Source organism: Sus scrofa, chromosome 8, assembly GCF_054392235.1.
Source record: "Sus scrofa isolate SSC_HxYL_T2T_F1_AM1 chromosome 8, Sscrofa_HxYL_maternal_Yorkshire_Landrace_v2.0, whole genome shotgun sequence".
NCBI classification, from domain to species: Eukaryota; Metazoa; Chordata; class Mammalia; order Artiodactyla; family Suidae; genus Sus; species Sus scrofa.
In genome coordinates, this window is record NC_139390.1 from 11,680,132 (window position 1) to 11,695,862 (window position 15,731).

Sequence of the window (15,731 nt, forward strand, 5' to 3'; positions counted from 1 at the left end):
TTTCAAGAAGGAGGACCTTTGTCTTTCTGTTCATTCCTCTATCCCCAGCTCCCAGCCTATTTCCTGGCACAGAGCAGGGACTCGGTAAGTATTTGTTGAATAAATAAATAAATGATGACTGCTATGAATTTAGCAAAATAACACTCATTGAGAGGAACTGGAAGAAAGCAAGGGGGAGAAAACATGCCAAATAAAGAAGAAGGACAGAATGTTCTGCAAAGAAATGTCATTTTATTGCTTTTAAACACACTCTTTAAAATCAATGGCTCTCAAGTGCTACCAATTTAAGTGATACTTGGAGATACTTGAATAAATCAATAAGACCGTATTTAAAATTATCACATGGCATATATGCCTAGAATTGGTTTAAAGTACGTGAAATGTGTGTGTACGCATGTGTGTGAGTGTGTGTGTGTGTGTTTAAAGAGTTTAATACCCTCTATTTCCTCTTCTATCACCAGACTTTCCTTTGTTCATTTGTGAAGCAAACTGTTTTGGGTCCTGTGGAGAAAAGAATTTCATACTAAATCAGATTACCAAGATTCTGAATTTGAAGTGTTCAAATATAAGCACTTATATTGCAACTGATAATGTGATGGTCGGAACGGCCTTCCATTGCTGTAATCCACACTTTTTTTTTTTTTTTTTTTTGCCAGTTTTACCTTCACCAAGGTGCCAATGCTACTGCCATCAAGAATGATGTTAACTCCTCAGAAAAGAAAATCATGGACTTGGAGAAGAGACTTGTGGCTGCCTGATGGGAGGGGGAGGGAGTGGGAGGGATCGGGAGCTTGGGCTTATCAGACACAACTTAGAATAGATTTACAAGGAGATCCTGCTGAGTACCATTGAGAACTATGTCTAGATACTCATGTTGCAACAGAAGAAAGGGTGGGGGAAAAAAATGTAATTGTAATGTATACATGTAAGGATAACCTGACCCCCTCGCTGTACAGTGGGAAAATAAAAAAAATTATTAAAAAAAAAGAATGATGTTAATAACTAATTAAATTTAAGTTCTTACCATGGGCCCCTCATTAGATTAAGTTCTTCTTCTTTTTTTTTTAACCTGTACTATGCCCTCTAACACTTTCAATGCCTTTACACAGGAGATACTACTATTATCCCAATGTTATAGATAAAGGGACCCAGGCTCATGCATCTAGGATGTCTGACTCCAAAATCAATCCATCAGTAATATACCTTGCGCCATCGCTTTTCTTATGTAGGACGGTTATGTGTTCCTCATGCTTGTATTTAACTATATAAACAAATGAATCTCCCAACATACCCAGCATGGTGTCAGCCACGTAATAGGTGAATAATGAAAGTTTTGCTAGATTGATGCCGTGGAGTGAATAAAGGCTACAAAAGTGCAATTTGTGATTTTAAAACAGTGAAGAATTTATTTCCTTGGGTGGTATTGAAAAGAGAATACTGTAGTGTCTGTGTGGGATGGTTTCCATCTACAGGGACCTTCAAAATCACCTAGTTCAACCATCTGCCAAAAGTACCCGGCCAAGTTCAATAGTCTTCAAAAGCGTTCAGTGGCTCCCCTCATTGTCTTCAAGATGAAGTCCAGACTCTTTAATGTGACTTTCCAGGATCTTTCAGGACCTGGGCCCCGCTTATCTCTTTGATGTCATTTCTTCCTACCTCCCCGCATCTCTGTTTCTCCTCATCCTCTCCTACCTCTTTTTGTGTCTCTACCATCCATCCCACGTCACAGAAAGACACACAGTCTTGGCTCGAACAGAACTTTGTCCAGCTCCTCTAAATCCGAACACTCTCTTGCTTCTGCATTTTCGTTCTTGAGATTCCAACTGCTTGGAATCTCACCATCTTGCCCTGGGTAATGTCTTCTTTAAGAACCACCTCTGGGACATTTGCAAGAAGCATCTCTTAGCAGTGGTGTTTCTGCTTTTCTCTGCTCTCCAGTAACAAAGCACATCTCACACGGGACTGAACAGCTTACATGCTCCCCACGAGACCGTAAGCTCTTTGAAGGCAGGAACTACAGCTACTTCACTGCTGTATCCCCACAGTTCTAGGGACAGAGCGGACTGCATATCCATTTGGTGAATGAACGAGTTAGACCTAGCAGCCAGGATTTCCAAGGCTCGCTGAGTTCTCATTCATGAATATCTCAGCTTTTCAACCGGGAAAAACCAATAGTGATAAAGTCTTTGTGCAATAGTCTTCTAGATCTTGGGAATGGTTTTCCCATGAAAAAGCTGAAAGCTCACAGAAGCGTCCCCATAGTCCTGAAGCCTACTTGTTTCTGTGGCTTCTCTCAGCCACAGGATGGCCTTTCTCATCTGGGTGTGCTGTTCTCCTGTGACAGCACCAGCCTCTGCTGCGAAGAAGGTCTGAAAGCTTCTTAGGAAGGCAAGTCACTCCTGCTCCCCACAATATCTACATGGAACCCTCGTTCCCTTCTGCTCGGTCCTGGTATCACAGAATGGCCCTGTAGGAAGGGTCTGTGTGGAGACCCCCGGGCCCAACACCCTCTTTCTGCTATAGGTTGATAGAGAGCTGGGAACTGAAATGCTGAAAGATCACCAGGGAGTGGGTAGCACCCTGCATGTCTGAACCCAAATCGTGTGCATTATCTTAAGTAATTAACAGCATAACCTTAAGAGGTGGAAGCTGTTATTAACCCCTGTACAAATGAGGGTGGTAAGGCTTAAAGACCCTAAGTGGGGAGTTCTCGTCGTGGCACAGTGGTTAACGAATCCGACTAGGAACCATGAGGGTGCAGGTTCAATCCCTGGCCTTGCTCAGTGGGTTAAAGATCCAGCATTGTTGCCGTAAGCTGTGGTGTAGGTCGCAGACGCGGCTCAGATTCTGTGTGGCTGTGGCTGTGGTGTAGGCTGGTGGCTACAGCTCCGATTAGATCCCCTAGCCTAGGAACCTCCATATGCTGCAGGTGCGGCCCTAGAAAAGGTGAAAAGACCAAAAAAAAAAGTCACACACTGGCTACAATGTCTGGTGTTCTATCCCAATCCGCTACACCAAACCACCACGCTTCCATCAGAGCACACGTCGGTTACGGGGCCACCTTAGAGAATGGGAGACTTAACCTTCACCACCAACCTAAGCCCCCAAGTTTCCTTTGCCTGCATTTGATTCCTACTCTCCCAGTTTGGCAGTAGCGCAGTGTCCGATGTCACTGAACTCACTCTCAAGGTCCTGCCTTGGGAGACAGGTCATCATGAAGCCCAAAGTATGCAAATGGTCAGGAGTGACCAGCATATGTTGACGACTTTGCAAGGCCCTTATGCCAAAATCCTCCTGGCTTTACACCCCAGTCCAGAAGGAACCTAGCCAGACACTCGGGCCGAAATCAAGCAAGTACAAGCTGTACCCTCTTCCAGAGGCCAAGGCTCCTGGCAAATCCTCACAAATGCTTTTTGCATTTATTAGTGTGTGATCTGTGGCAAGCTGCTTTTCCTCAATGTGCCTTGGTCTCCTCGTCTATCATCCCCATCTCGAGTGCAGTGACTTTTAGAGGAGGCGGCCCCTTCGATGTTCTCGGAGAAGTGATGCTGCGAAGGTCAGCAAACCGTGGATGTAACACATGAGCCTCAGTGGAAGTCCTCTCCTGCTCGCCACGCGGAAGAGATGCCAATGCCTGGATGAAAGCATTGCAGGAAACAGACCTCTTTGAAGGGCCACGAAGGGAGACCTGGGTTACAGACGGCATTCTGCGAGAACGGCAGGGAGGCTGAGCACAGAGCTGCCTTCTTAGTTGTGTTAAAGGCGGCTGCTCTTTTACACAAACTCTCTTGGGGAGGGAGGCTCTGCGGAAAAATACCCACTCTCCTCAAGGTCTCCTTCCCCGATGGCTATGTGTTTGCAGTCGGGGCTTCTTGGCAGCGAGACGTGCTCCATGAGTCATGTTGGGAAGCCAGTGACTAAAGGATTATTCCCTTCAGGGATCTGTGCCACCCCCACCTCCCGAGAATGCCACTCTCCATTTGCTCCTTTGTTTTTAAAACTTTTAAAAGGAAATAATCACCAAGAGAGCCAGAAATAAATGCGACAGTTATCTGGGTGGTTCGTATTCCTGGGGCAGTGTGCTTCTCTTCTCCTCCAGCTTGGTAGAAAATGGGTGGGGAATGTTAACAGCATTAGACTCCTCCACCCAGTTCACCCTTCTACACAAATGGCTAGTCTACTAGGTGCTCAGGGGGGCCTTCCTCTACCTTCTGGAAAGAAGGAAAGAAAAACTAAATTATCAGTATCATCATCATGATTATTTTTAGCTGCTATTTATGATCTATCCAGTCCTTTCCATTCATTCTGTCCATGTTATTGATGGAGAAATCAAGGCTTGGAAAGATCAGGTTATTTACTCATGTTCACACAGATACCAAGGGACAAAGGGTTAGGATTCCTAGTGTGGTAGCCGCCCCCAAGATGGTCCCCAACTATTCTTGCCTCCGGGAAGTTTTATACCTTTGTGAAATCCTCTTCCCTGGAGCATGAGTGAGATTTAGAAACTTGCTTCTGGCCATACAGCAGCGTGTGGTAGAGGTGATGCGATATCACTTCCAAGATGCGGTCACAAAAGGGCTGTGGCTCCTGTCACGGCCGCCCAGTATCCCTTGCTCATCCTAAGGGAAACCACTCATTGCCATGGAAGGATGTTTCTGGTTTGCAGACACCAAGGACCTACATCTGCTAACAGTCATGAGAGTGAGCTTAGAAGCAGTTGAGTGTTGAGATGAATGCAGCCGCAGCTGACCTCTTGATTACAGCTTTGCCAGAGACACGGATCCAGGGCTACCCAGCAAAGACACACTCAGATTCCTAAACTACAGAGACTGTGGGATAATAAATCTCTGCTCTTTAAACTGCTACTTTTAGGGCTGATGTGTTACATAGAATATTTGACTAACACACCAACTTAGTTTGGTTGACCTCATAACCAGGGCATCGGCCTCTTTCTCCATTTACCTTGTAACGCTGCAAGGCAGTGTTTTGGGGGCCTCACCCCAATGCTGACCCACCATGGAGCATAATGGAACAAAGCTGGGGGCTGAGAAGGAGAGAAGAAAGAGTGGAAGGAAGGTGGTTAGGAAATTCCAAGGACTGATGCTCTCACTCTCCACAATTGCTGGGCTCTAAAGAGCCCAAGGTGTGCACAGGTCAAGAACTGAGGCATGATGACTCTAGTGAGTACAGCAGGGGCCCTTTGGGGCTAGACTGCAGCCAGGGCATCACATAGAGTTGTATGGTTTGGGCACTGCACAGAGGTGCCAGGCTGCAATGGGCAAGAGTGAACCCAAACTGGCTATATCCACCCAAAGGAGGCACCTACTAATTCACACGTGGGCTTCCAGTGGTTGTGGTCATTGCTATGCTTTATTAATAACAAGCGGACTAGGACAGGCCTTGGGAAGCTTAGGAATAGCCCCAATTATAATAGCCCCAGGAAGATGCACCATATCACTCAACTGGGTTTCTCTTTATTTTCCATTTGTACTTCCTTGTCACTTGGTACAGTTTTTGTGAAAATCCCAGGCTGTCTCAGAGGTGCTAATGAGCTAACCAGAACCAAGATAGAGTGATTATTATTTTGTTGGTGGTGGCATTTTAAAATCTTTAATTGGAGTTCCTGTCGTAGTTCAGCAGTAACGAACCTGACTAGAATCCATGAAGACATGGGTTTGATCCCTGGCCTTGCTCAGTGGGTTAAGGATCCGGTGTTGCCATGAGCTGTGATGTGGATTGCAGATGTAGCTCGGATCCCACATTGCTGTGGCTATGGTGTAGGCCGGCAGCTGCAGCTCTGATTTGACCCCTAGCCTGGGAACTTCCATATGCCACTGGTGCAGCTCTAAAAAAGGCACAAAAAAAAAAAAAAAAAAAAAAAAGGAAATCTTTACTTGACCCAGAGCATTAAAAAGTAAACTAGGTGGTATTCTTTTGGGGAGCCTGGTAATAGGATAGGTGAGAATCAATGGAGAGACCCATTGCGAGAACACGACCGTCATTAAGGGAGCCACTGAGAGTTCCCACTGTGGCACAGTGGGTTATGGATCTAGCACTGCTACAGCTATGGTATAGGAGAAGCTGGAGCTCGGATTTTATCCCTGGCCTAGGAACTTCCATATGCCGTGGGGGCTGCTATAAAATTAAAAAAAAAAAAGAAAAAAAGAAAAAAGAGCCACTGGCTTTCAGAGCCACTTACACTATATCTTTTTACCACCAAAGGCTCCCCCTCCAGTGCCAGAGCCATGACAACCCTGTGGTCTTCTAGAAAGAGGGTCGTGGCTTGTTTCCTTCGGGGGCAGAGAGAATCCTGGGTGTAGGGAAATGCATGAGGCTCTTTCTGTGGTACGCTGGCTTGGTGTGTGAGGTGAGTTGTGCTGTATGTTTGAGCATGGAAAGGGGAGGAGGCAGCCCAATCCCAGGACCTGGGGAATACACAGGGGCAGTAGCTGGACACAGATGGTTTAAAAGGTGTTAGCTATCTGGGCACCCCTGTATCTTCAGCAGAGTTCTTCACTTTACATCCTGAATCTTTATTTATTTACTTACTTGCTTATTTATTTATTTTTGCTTGTTTAGGGCCACACCCACGGCATGTGGAAGTTCCCAGGCTAGAGGTCGAATTGGAGCTGCAGCTGCCAGCCTATGCCATAGCCACAGCAACTGTGGGATCTGAGCTACATCGGCGACCTACATCACAGCTCATGGCAATGCCAGATCCTTAGCCCACTGAGGCAGGCCAGGGATCCAACCTGCATCCATGGATACTAGTCAGGTTCTTTACCCACTGAGCCATAATGGGAACTCCCTGAATCTATATTTAGGTCCCACTTCAGCCTCTGAGCCTTTGAGGATCCTTCACATATTGGGCCCCACTAGCCACTTGGAACTCAAAGGGTCTCCATTTCATTGCCCCAGGTGGCCCATGAAAGGTGCTGCATGATCTGGTCAACACTGTCTGCCCAGCAGTACCTTCAAGCATCTCATACTTCCTTAGGCCTCAGTGCTTTACCTACGTGGCACTTCCTACCAAGACTGCTACCTCTCCCATCTCTCTTTTATTTCTCTTACAATTATTTATCCTTCTGGTGAACTCCTACACATGCTTCAAAACCCAGTTCACAGACCATTACTGACATCTGGTGACCTGTCCCCATTCCAGAATCCCCAAACTACATCAGGGGAGCCACCTGTATTCTCCCATAAGAGCAAGAATTTCCTCTCATATAACATGCATCCCACTGTGTTATAATGATCTATTCTCTGTCTCTCTTTCCTATTAATTGAGAGACACAGCCTATAGCATGCACTTCTGGATCCCAAATGCACACTGAAGGGGTTCAAATACATTCTTAAAATAAATATATAAATGTGAAGGGAAAGCATGGGAGGCAGAGAAGCCCCACGTAGGAAGACCACTTGCTTTGCCTCTGAAATGTCCTACACACAGAGGCATGATGCTCTGGCCCTTTAAGTGAATTACTACACATTCGATTGAGGGGTGGGAGAACTGACTGCTGAGGTCTGGCCTGATCACTCATCCCCTGAAGACACTGGGGGCCAAACCACTGATGAGAAATGAACATGGGCTGCAATTGACAATTTGGAGCCTGCCCCTATTTACTGTGCAGACACCGCCAGAGAAGCACATCCTGATCCCCGCCTGGGCTATAAAAGCCCAGAGCAGATTAGAAAGGTTTATGAATAGGCCAGCAAGTCCCTGAGCTTTAGGTTAAACACCAGGAAAGGACAAACAGGCTCTGTTTCAAATGTTTTGCGTTTTGTGAAATTGGACCATACATCTTGCCTAGCACCTCTTCCTTTAATTTCTAAACCCTCATAAACTCGACATGAATCAGAAACATACGGGTTGCATTCCTCCGACTCAATTCTTCAAAATATTGTTTTGTAAGGATTATGTGAATTCCAGGGAACCTTAACAAATGGCATTCCTTTATCTCATGCCTCAAAAGCCCCAAATAGGATCCTTGCAACACGGGAGGCTGTCATCTGCCTCAGAAGTCTCCGGGCATGTTTACCATGCCTTTAGCTACAATGGAAGCCTTGGCCCCAAATAATTGATTCTACCCCAAATTAACAGCCAGTGAGTGTGCCTCAGATCGATTTGCCATGCTCCATCTTCCTAATAATTTTAGGAAGAGAAAAATAACTTCGGGGATGGCTCTGCTCAACTTTCTCGCTTGATGAAATCCTATGCGTCCTTCAGTGAGTCAAATCTTTTTTTTAACCCTCTCTCCCAACAGTAGAAAAGGCCTCTCTCAAATGCAGCTGCTCGTGTTCCTTTCCTTTTAAACAGTCATTCCTCGGAGAGCATGAAGGAATGTCAGTTCATGGATTAAGTTCAAAACCTTGGTAGGCAGTGCCTGAGGAAGACCGAGAAAAAGATGCTGAAGCCAATACAAGGATGTCTGGTACTAGCACTGATTGAGAGGATCAAGATTGACTTTTGATGTCTGCTTTGGACACAGGCTAAGAAAGCGATGGGAAGCTTACTGCATATGTGCTGTGCTTGGTTAGTCCCCGAATGCAGTCATGCCCTGAAGGGCATGTGTCTGGGGGTGTTTACATCAACCACGCTTTCGCCAGTTCCTATGTTGGGGAAGACGAAAGGGGATGAAATAGATTCTGTCCCTTCTTGTACCATCACCTGACTGCTCTCTTCTGGTCCACCTTGGTGGTCACCCCCCTCTCTTTTACTTGTTGTTTCTGCTCTTCCATCAGTTAGCAAACCAGGCAACCAAGCCTTTGGGACATGTGTAAAACGTGTAAGTAAGATTCCGAATCAGGGCTCACAGGCTCTAGCAGGAGCAGATACGAGAGCGTGGCTGCCTGGGATTTATCATTTCTATCTGGGGGGCTCTGCTCAACAGTCATCATGTGCTAGTTTCTCAGACCTGTTCCAGATAAACTGAGGCTCTCAGTCAGAAATGGCTCCTAAAGACTGGAAGAAGCACGATGACTTTTTTTTTTTTTTTTTTTTTTTTTGTCTTTTTGTCTTATCTAGGGCTGCTCTAACGGCATATGGAGTTTCCCAGGCTAGGGGTCTAATCGGAGCTGTAGCTGCTGGCCTATGCCAGAACCACAGCAACACGGGATCCAAGCTGTGTCTGTGACCTACACCACAGCTCATGGCAATGCAGGATCCTTAACCCCCTGAGCAAGGCCAGGGATCAAACCCACAACCTCATGGTTCCTAGCTGGATTTGATAACCAATGCGCCACGATGGGAACTCTCATGATTCTTAACCATCCAGAATTTTCTCTGGGTTTAGGATTGTTTTCCGGGAGGAGGGCGGCGTGGGCAGCAGACAAAGCTATCATAGATTACTAAAGCCGCAATTAAGAAACACTGAGGGTCAGGTCCTGAAAGCCACGAATGTGTTATTCCCATTTCACAGAAGAGAACACTGAGTCTCAGGGGGCTTAAGATCTCAGACTGCCCGGGTCCATGGGGAGTGCCACAGCAACGTGGAAAATCCTATATCATTTGTTCCCTGCTGCCCCAGCTGGCTTGCACCTGCCCTTCCTCTCCCAAAGTCATCAGACTAACGGAACTGCAAGTGGAGAGATGCAGAGCTCATACGTGGCAGCTAAGAGGCCCACGGTAACATCCTTCGATGCCAGCCCTCAGGAGCAAATTGTGGCTCTCCACGGAGTGTTGTGTTTCTGGCGGGGCTCTGATTATTTAGACAATAAGCGGATCCCTAGACAATAAGAGTCTGTAATTTACCTGAAGATCCTTCCAGCTGTATGCCAACTCCTATTTATGTATTTTGTTTTTGACTCCGCATCTTTATTCTTGGAGCTTAATAATAGGAATCATTTTATTACAGTAAATCCTCTTATATTTGGACAAGGGAGGTGCGGGGAGAAGCAGACAAGAGGGGCCATTTGCATTGGTGGGAAACTGCGACCATATAATGATTTTAGAGAGATGACATGTTTTTTAAATTTATAAATTATCTGCCAGCCAAAACAGGAAGAACAAAAGGCTCCGGAGCAGCTTAGAGTATTACAGCTCATAGACGTCAAGAAGGTTCAAATAGGATTTGCACAGAGGAGAGCTGAGAAGCCATTTAGCAAAAAAAAAAAAAAAAAAAGCAATCTAATTGCCCTAAGACTTTCAGAAGCACTATCTGTGTTGCATTAAAGTTTACTCGGCCATTTGCACTCCCTGATAACAAAGACTTTCCAGATAGGAGTCTGGTTGGATCCGCTTTAATTGAAATCGGAAACCCCCAACCGATCACAAGCAATTTAGGTGCTGAGATTTCTCAAAACCATTTTGCTCAAGGATAAACAAAAGCTCCTTCTGTCTTGTTGCTGTAAATCACTGGCTTTGGAAACACTTTTGCCGCCCGGCCCAGGTAAGATATTCACAGACGCTACATTCGTAGAGTCTAAATGATGGAGGTTTTAGGCATAAAACTGGGGTTGTCTTCTCAGCCTCGAGTAAGGCATCCCAATTCTCTGTGAGAAAGATTTGAATGCTCCATGGAAGCCCTTTCCTGGGCTCTTTTTTTTTTTTTTTTAGCGTCCCCTTCCGTTATGGGGAGGGTGGCTTTTGATTGAAAGCGGGCTGCCCCTGCCACTCGTAAGCAAAGATGAGGGTGCTTAAATGATGTAATGTGATTACCCTACAAAGTTAACTATGCCTTCTTCTTTGTTATTCCTATTACTTTTCTTTTTACAAACTAATTTTATTACGTATAATTGATTTACAATGTGTTCATTTCTCTGATTTATGCAGATATATATATTCTCTTCATAGTCTTTTCCATTGTGGTTTATCTCAGGGAGTGAAATAGAGTTCCTTGTGGTCTGGTTCTCTAATCCCAAATATTTATAGAGTGTCTACTCTGAGTCAAGTGTGGGGCTGGTGACAGACTCAGCCAGTGGTGTCCCCATTGTCCTCGTGGAGTTTAAAATCTACTCGACAGTAAGCAGGTGATTGCACTCATGAATGCAGAGTAATAAGCTCTGATCAAAACTACCAAGGGAAGCCTGGGTGCTCAGTGAGAGAATAGTGGGGGGATTTTATTAAGAGGGGGGCGGGGGGCGGGACAGGCCGTGGAAGGAAGTCTGCGAAGAAGAGGGGGAGGACCCTCATTCCTTCTGCTGAGGGTGAATTATTTGTCCATATCTTAACCGTGGAGCTTTCATCTTCCAGTCTTCTCGAAGAGGCTGAGAGGTCGCAGCCACGGCAGATGCTTGAGATACAAGTTGAAGGAGCCAGGCTGTCCATCAAAGGAGAAGGGGCTGAGCATATGGGACTCTGGGGCCAAGGGCCAGGGTTCAAATCCAGACCCTGCCCCTTAGCAGCTGGAGAGCCCGGGCAAGTGACTTCACCAATCTCTGTTCATCTGCTCTTTTTAAAAATGGAATGTTCACAGCTCTCACCTCCTGGGGTTACGGGGTTATACGAATTAAATGAATGACTATACCTAAGGGCTTTGGAACTGTCCTTGGCACCTAGGGAGGGCTTTGTGTTTGCAGATATACACGGAGTTTGCAACCTGGGGGAGGACACATAAAACACCACCCGAGGGAAGGGCTTTCGAAATGAAGCATCATCTGAGGGCAAAGGAGGGAGCCGTGGATTCTGCTAAAAAATGTATTCAAAGGAGTTTCAGGGTTGCAGGAGAGAAATACATCATCCCATGCCTGCAAAGAGAGCTCTTTGATTTAATGTCTTTTAGCCTCATTTTCTTCCTCTGTGTAATGGGCATGATGTCCTCCTTGGTTGCTACAGCCAAAGGATGTCAGCAGAGGAAGGTTCCCTGTGCAGCAGCACCAGGGGGCCTGGAGGGAACACTCTATACACCTTTGCTGAAGGAAGACATTGGGAGGTTTCAGGAAGTCCCTTCAACCAGCTCAGCCAAAGCCAGCGTGGGCTAGCTCAGATCACGGGGAATCTCTGAGAAGGAAAAATTAAGTATTTTAAGGAAAACTTAAAGAAGTTCCTTCCAAGTTCTTCCAAGTTGTGACTCAGTGGAAACGAACCTGACTAGTATCCGTTGGGACATGCATTCGATCCCCGGCCTTGTTCAGTGGATTAAGGATCCAGGGTTGAGCTGTGGTGTAGGTTACAGACCTGGCTTGGATCTGGCATTGCTGTGGCTGTGGTGTAGGCTGGCAGGTGTAGCTCTGATTCCATCCCCAACCTAGGAACTTCCTTATGCCGCACCTTTGGCCCTAAAAAGAAAAAAAAAGAAGAAAAGAAAAAAAGAAAAAAAGAAATTCCTTCCTAAATAAAAAGGAAATAGGAACAAGCTCAATGATAGGCAACGTGTCAGCCTTTTCCTTGATTTTCAAATGAACTTTTACTGCTTTTGTGTTTTGCCAACCAGTCCATGCTGCCCTTTGAAAGTTTGCATTTTCCTTCATCTATTCATTCATTCAGCAGACATTTGTCCAGTGAAGTCCTTCTCCCTGCCAAGCACTGTGCTGGGGATCGAGCAGCAAGGTAGGCACCTTACATTTCCTGCACATAAGCCTGTCATCTGGCGCTCACCACGAACAAGGAAAGATTGCTGCAAGGAGGCGGGAACAAGTGCTCAGTGATAGAAGCCAGTGCAGAATTTTATGGGAGCAGAGAGACAATCTCCAGTTTGGAATTTATAAGATACTGTTTAAATGCCTTATTTCCGTGTGATGCAAAAGACAAAAGTCAGGCCAGGTTTGGATTCTTCAACTTTGGAATAACGTTTCAAAGAAGAATTTGAGGACTTGGAAAAAAATTGATAAAGTTTGTAGAAAAAGAAAAAGAAACCAAATAAGAATTATAATCCTTGAGAGTTCTCTTGTGGCTCAGCAGGTTAAGGATCCAGTGTTGTCACGGCAGTGGCTTGGGTTGAATCCCTGGCCCAGGAATTTCTGCATGCCATGAGTGTGGCCAAAAGAGAAAAAAACAAAACCAAAACCAAAAACAAGCCCCAGAATTATAATCTTTACTTGGTGTCACCTTTTTTCCTCCTAAAAAATTACATGTAGAATTGATTCTAGGCAAAGCGTTTCTAACATTGTCTGGCAAAACCAACCACCACCACTACCACTGACAACAACAAAACACACCTCCCAAATTTCCGTTGCTGTGTAAAATAATGTAAAAGTTGAAAAGCTAATTGTGCTACGCGGGGTCTATAGAAATTTGGCATAAGTGTGACTCCAGGGAGAGCTACAAACCAAAACTCAAGGGCTTTGGAACAGTCCTTGGCACCTAGGGAGGGCTTTGTGTTTGCAGATATACACGGAGTTTGCAATGTTAGGTGTGACATTCTAAGTGCAACCCTGGCAAAACCCATCTTTCAATGAGAAAAAGATAGATATTAGGATGAAAGAAAATACAGAGGAGGCTAGATTTGAAGAATTATCTTTTTCAAATGCTGAATGTGGCTCACCTTTTAAGATCATTCCTTCAGTGAATAAGTAACCAGAGACTTAGCTGTGCCAGAGAGCGAGCAGGAGACCCGGCGTGGACGGAGCGGATGTGCTTTATCAACAGAAGACAAAGATGACCTCAAGCATCCATTATCCGTCTGTCTCCAAAGGACTTTACAGCAGTCTCACTTTGTTGGAGTTAGTTAACCCCCCAATTTTTCTATCTATCTATCTATCTATCTACCTATCTATCTATCTATCTATCTATCTATCTATCTATCTATCTATTATCTATCATCTATCTATCTATCTATCTATCTATCTATCTATCATCTATCTATCTATCTATCTATCTAACCATCTTATTCATTAGTTATTTGTTAAACATCTACTCTGTGCCATCCTATTTAACATATTTTGTAGCACCTGAAACTTCTCCTTTAAAGTACTTATAGCAATTGGAATATGCTACTTACTAGTTTAATCGCTTGTTTAGTGACTTATTTATTATCCCTTTACGCTGTAAGGAATATGAGAGTATCTCCTCTACCTTGTGGATTGGCAAAAAAAAAAAAAAAAAAAAAAGCAGAAGAAACAAATAGATGAGCTAACAGACTAGTTAAGAAAGCGATAGTTAAGCAGAGAAGTGTAATATAGTCAGGCAAGTGCAATTATGGAACCTCTTTACATGGTTAATAGATTATGGATAGTTAACTGAAATAATGAAAACCTCTGAAGTGTGCAGAGACGGTCGTGACGCTTTAAGGGGCAGGAATAAGCCAGGAGGACAATGTCAGCAACACAGACTCACCCCTCTTCTTCCCTATTGTTCCCAGATCCATAGGAAAAAAGGAAGATAATGGTAACAGCTCATATGTTTTGATCATTTACTACCAGCCAGCTACTATTAAAACCACTTGCTATTTGTTAACTAATTTCATGTTCACAACACAGTCTATGAAGTGGATATCACTATTATCTTCAACCTACATATGTGGAAATTGACCAATAGAGAGAAGAAGTAACTTGGTCCAGATCTTACAGCTGGTAGATGACACACACAGGATTCAAACCCAGATTGTCTTGCTTCAATTTTTCTCTCTGAAAAGGGCAGATTCTATTCTATTGGGCCTCTAATCTACTCACTATGGTTTATCTAACATTTTATATGTAAAATAAGATTCATATATGGAACTGGTTCTCATTGGTTAACACTGCCATGTTAGTTAAATTCAACCATGATTTCTAGATGGCACTTTTGTTTTCATTTAACAAGTGGAGTCAATTTCCACTTGAGACTGAGAATTCTCAGTGCAGTGAAGCAAATTAATAGCTCACCACTGTTCGTTCTCCTACCGGGCAGAGTCCAACTCGGTCTCAATATCAGGCCATTGACAGACAGCACAGCCTAACCATGGCCTTAAAATTTGTGTGTGCGTGCACACGCGTGCATAAGTGTACATACACACACACCTGCCTTTAGGTTCCTTCCTATCCTGGGACTGCCCATTTAGGAGAGACGGAAATGACAGCGTTCCAAATGACAGCGGGAAGTTGAAAATTACAAGGAGGAGGAGAAGGAAGCTGAGAGGAGAGCATTTTGAATTTGGGCATGATTCAGGGGGCTGGAGGTGGAGACGAGGGCAGACAGCACTACAAGAGAGATACAAAGGAAGGGCTTTGTCAGAGAAGCGGACTTCATTTCAGGAGACAGCAGGTGGAACAACAGGGAGCGAGCATCAGAGAAGTACTTAGAACAGCCAAGAGCTTTCGAAGAAAGAGGCCTGAGTGTGTTTCAATATCAGTGAAAGGAGCAGGAAACACGCCTAGCACAAGAAAACATGCTCAAAGAGAAAAGAAGAAAAGTTGATGTTTCCAGCGTGAGCCTGGGGTCACGGGTAACTGCACTGGGAAAGCAGGTCCTTTAGGGACAAAGGACACACAGTTGCATAGAAAAAAACAGCCGAGAGGTGGGGCCTGGGAGGGGGGTGGAGCTGCTGAAGTACGAAATTCCTTTAACAACAAGGAAAGAGCAGCAAAAGACAATGACTAAGAGTCACCAAAGAGTGAAGGGGTGGGACACAGTGTAAGGACATTTAAGAACGGGTGGCCAAAGAGAGACACAGACTCTTAAAAAGTGGGATGAAGAGCTGCAACACAGCATGACTTACCAAAGCTGGTCTCAGCCTTAGAAATCAAATTGCCTCAAAAAAAAAGAGTGGCTTAGAGGGAAAATCACAGCTGTCTCAGCACAGGAGCGTGCAAAGAGGCCCGCTGGTAAGTCTGACCCTCCCAGCAAGAGTAATATGACCACAAACTACATAGTGACC

General features: G+C 44.9%; 1 protein-coding gene and 1 long non-coding RNA gene across 28 annotated transcripts in view; both read right to left on the reverse strand.

The window, feature by feature from the left end:
• The window catches only part of LDB2 (LIM domain binding 2), a 397,713-nt gene that overhangs the window by 104,131 nt on the left and 277,851 nt on the right, over window positions 1–15,731 (reverse strand). The window lies entirely within an intron of this gene.
• Window positions 1,380–9,146, reverse strand: LOC146400315 (uncharacterized). The gene is made up of 2 exons (XR_014812177.1): window positions 6,659–9,146; window positions 1,380–5,789 (listed from the first exon to the last, which is right to left on the reverse strand). It is a non-coding gene; the product is annotated as an uncharacterized LOC146400315 (long non-coding RNA).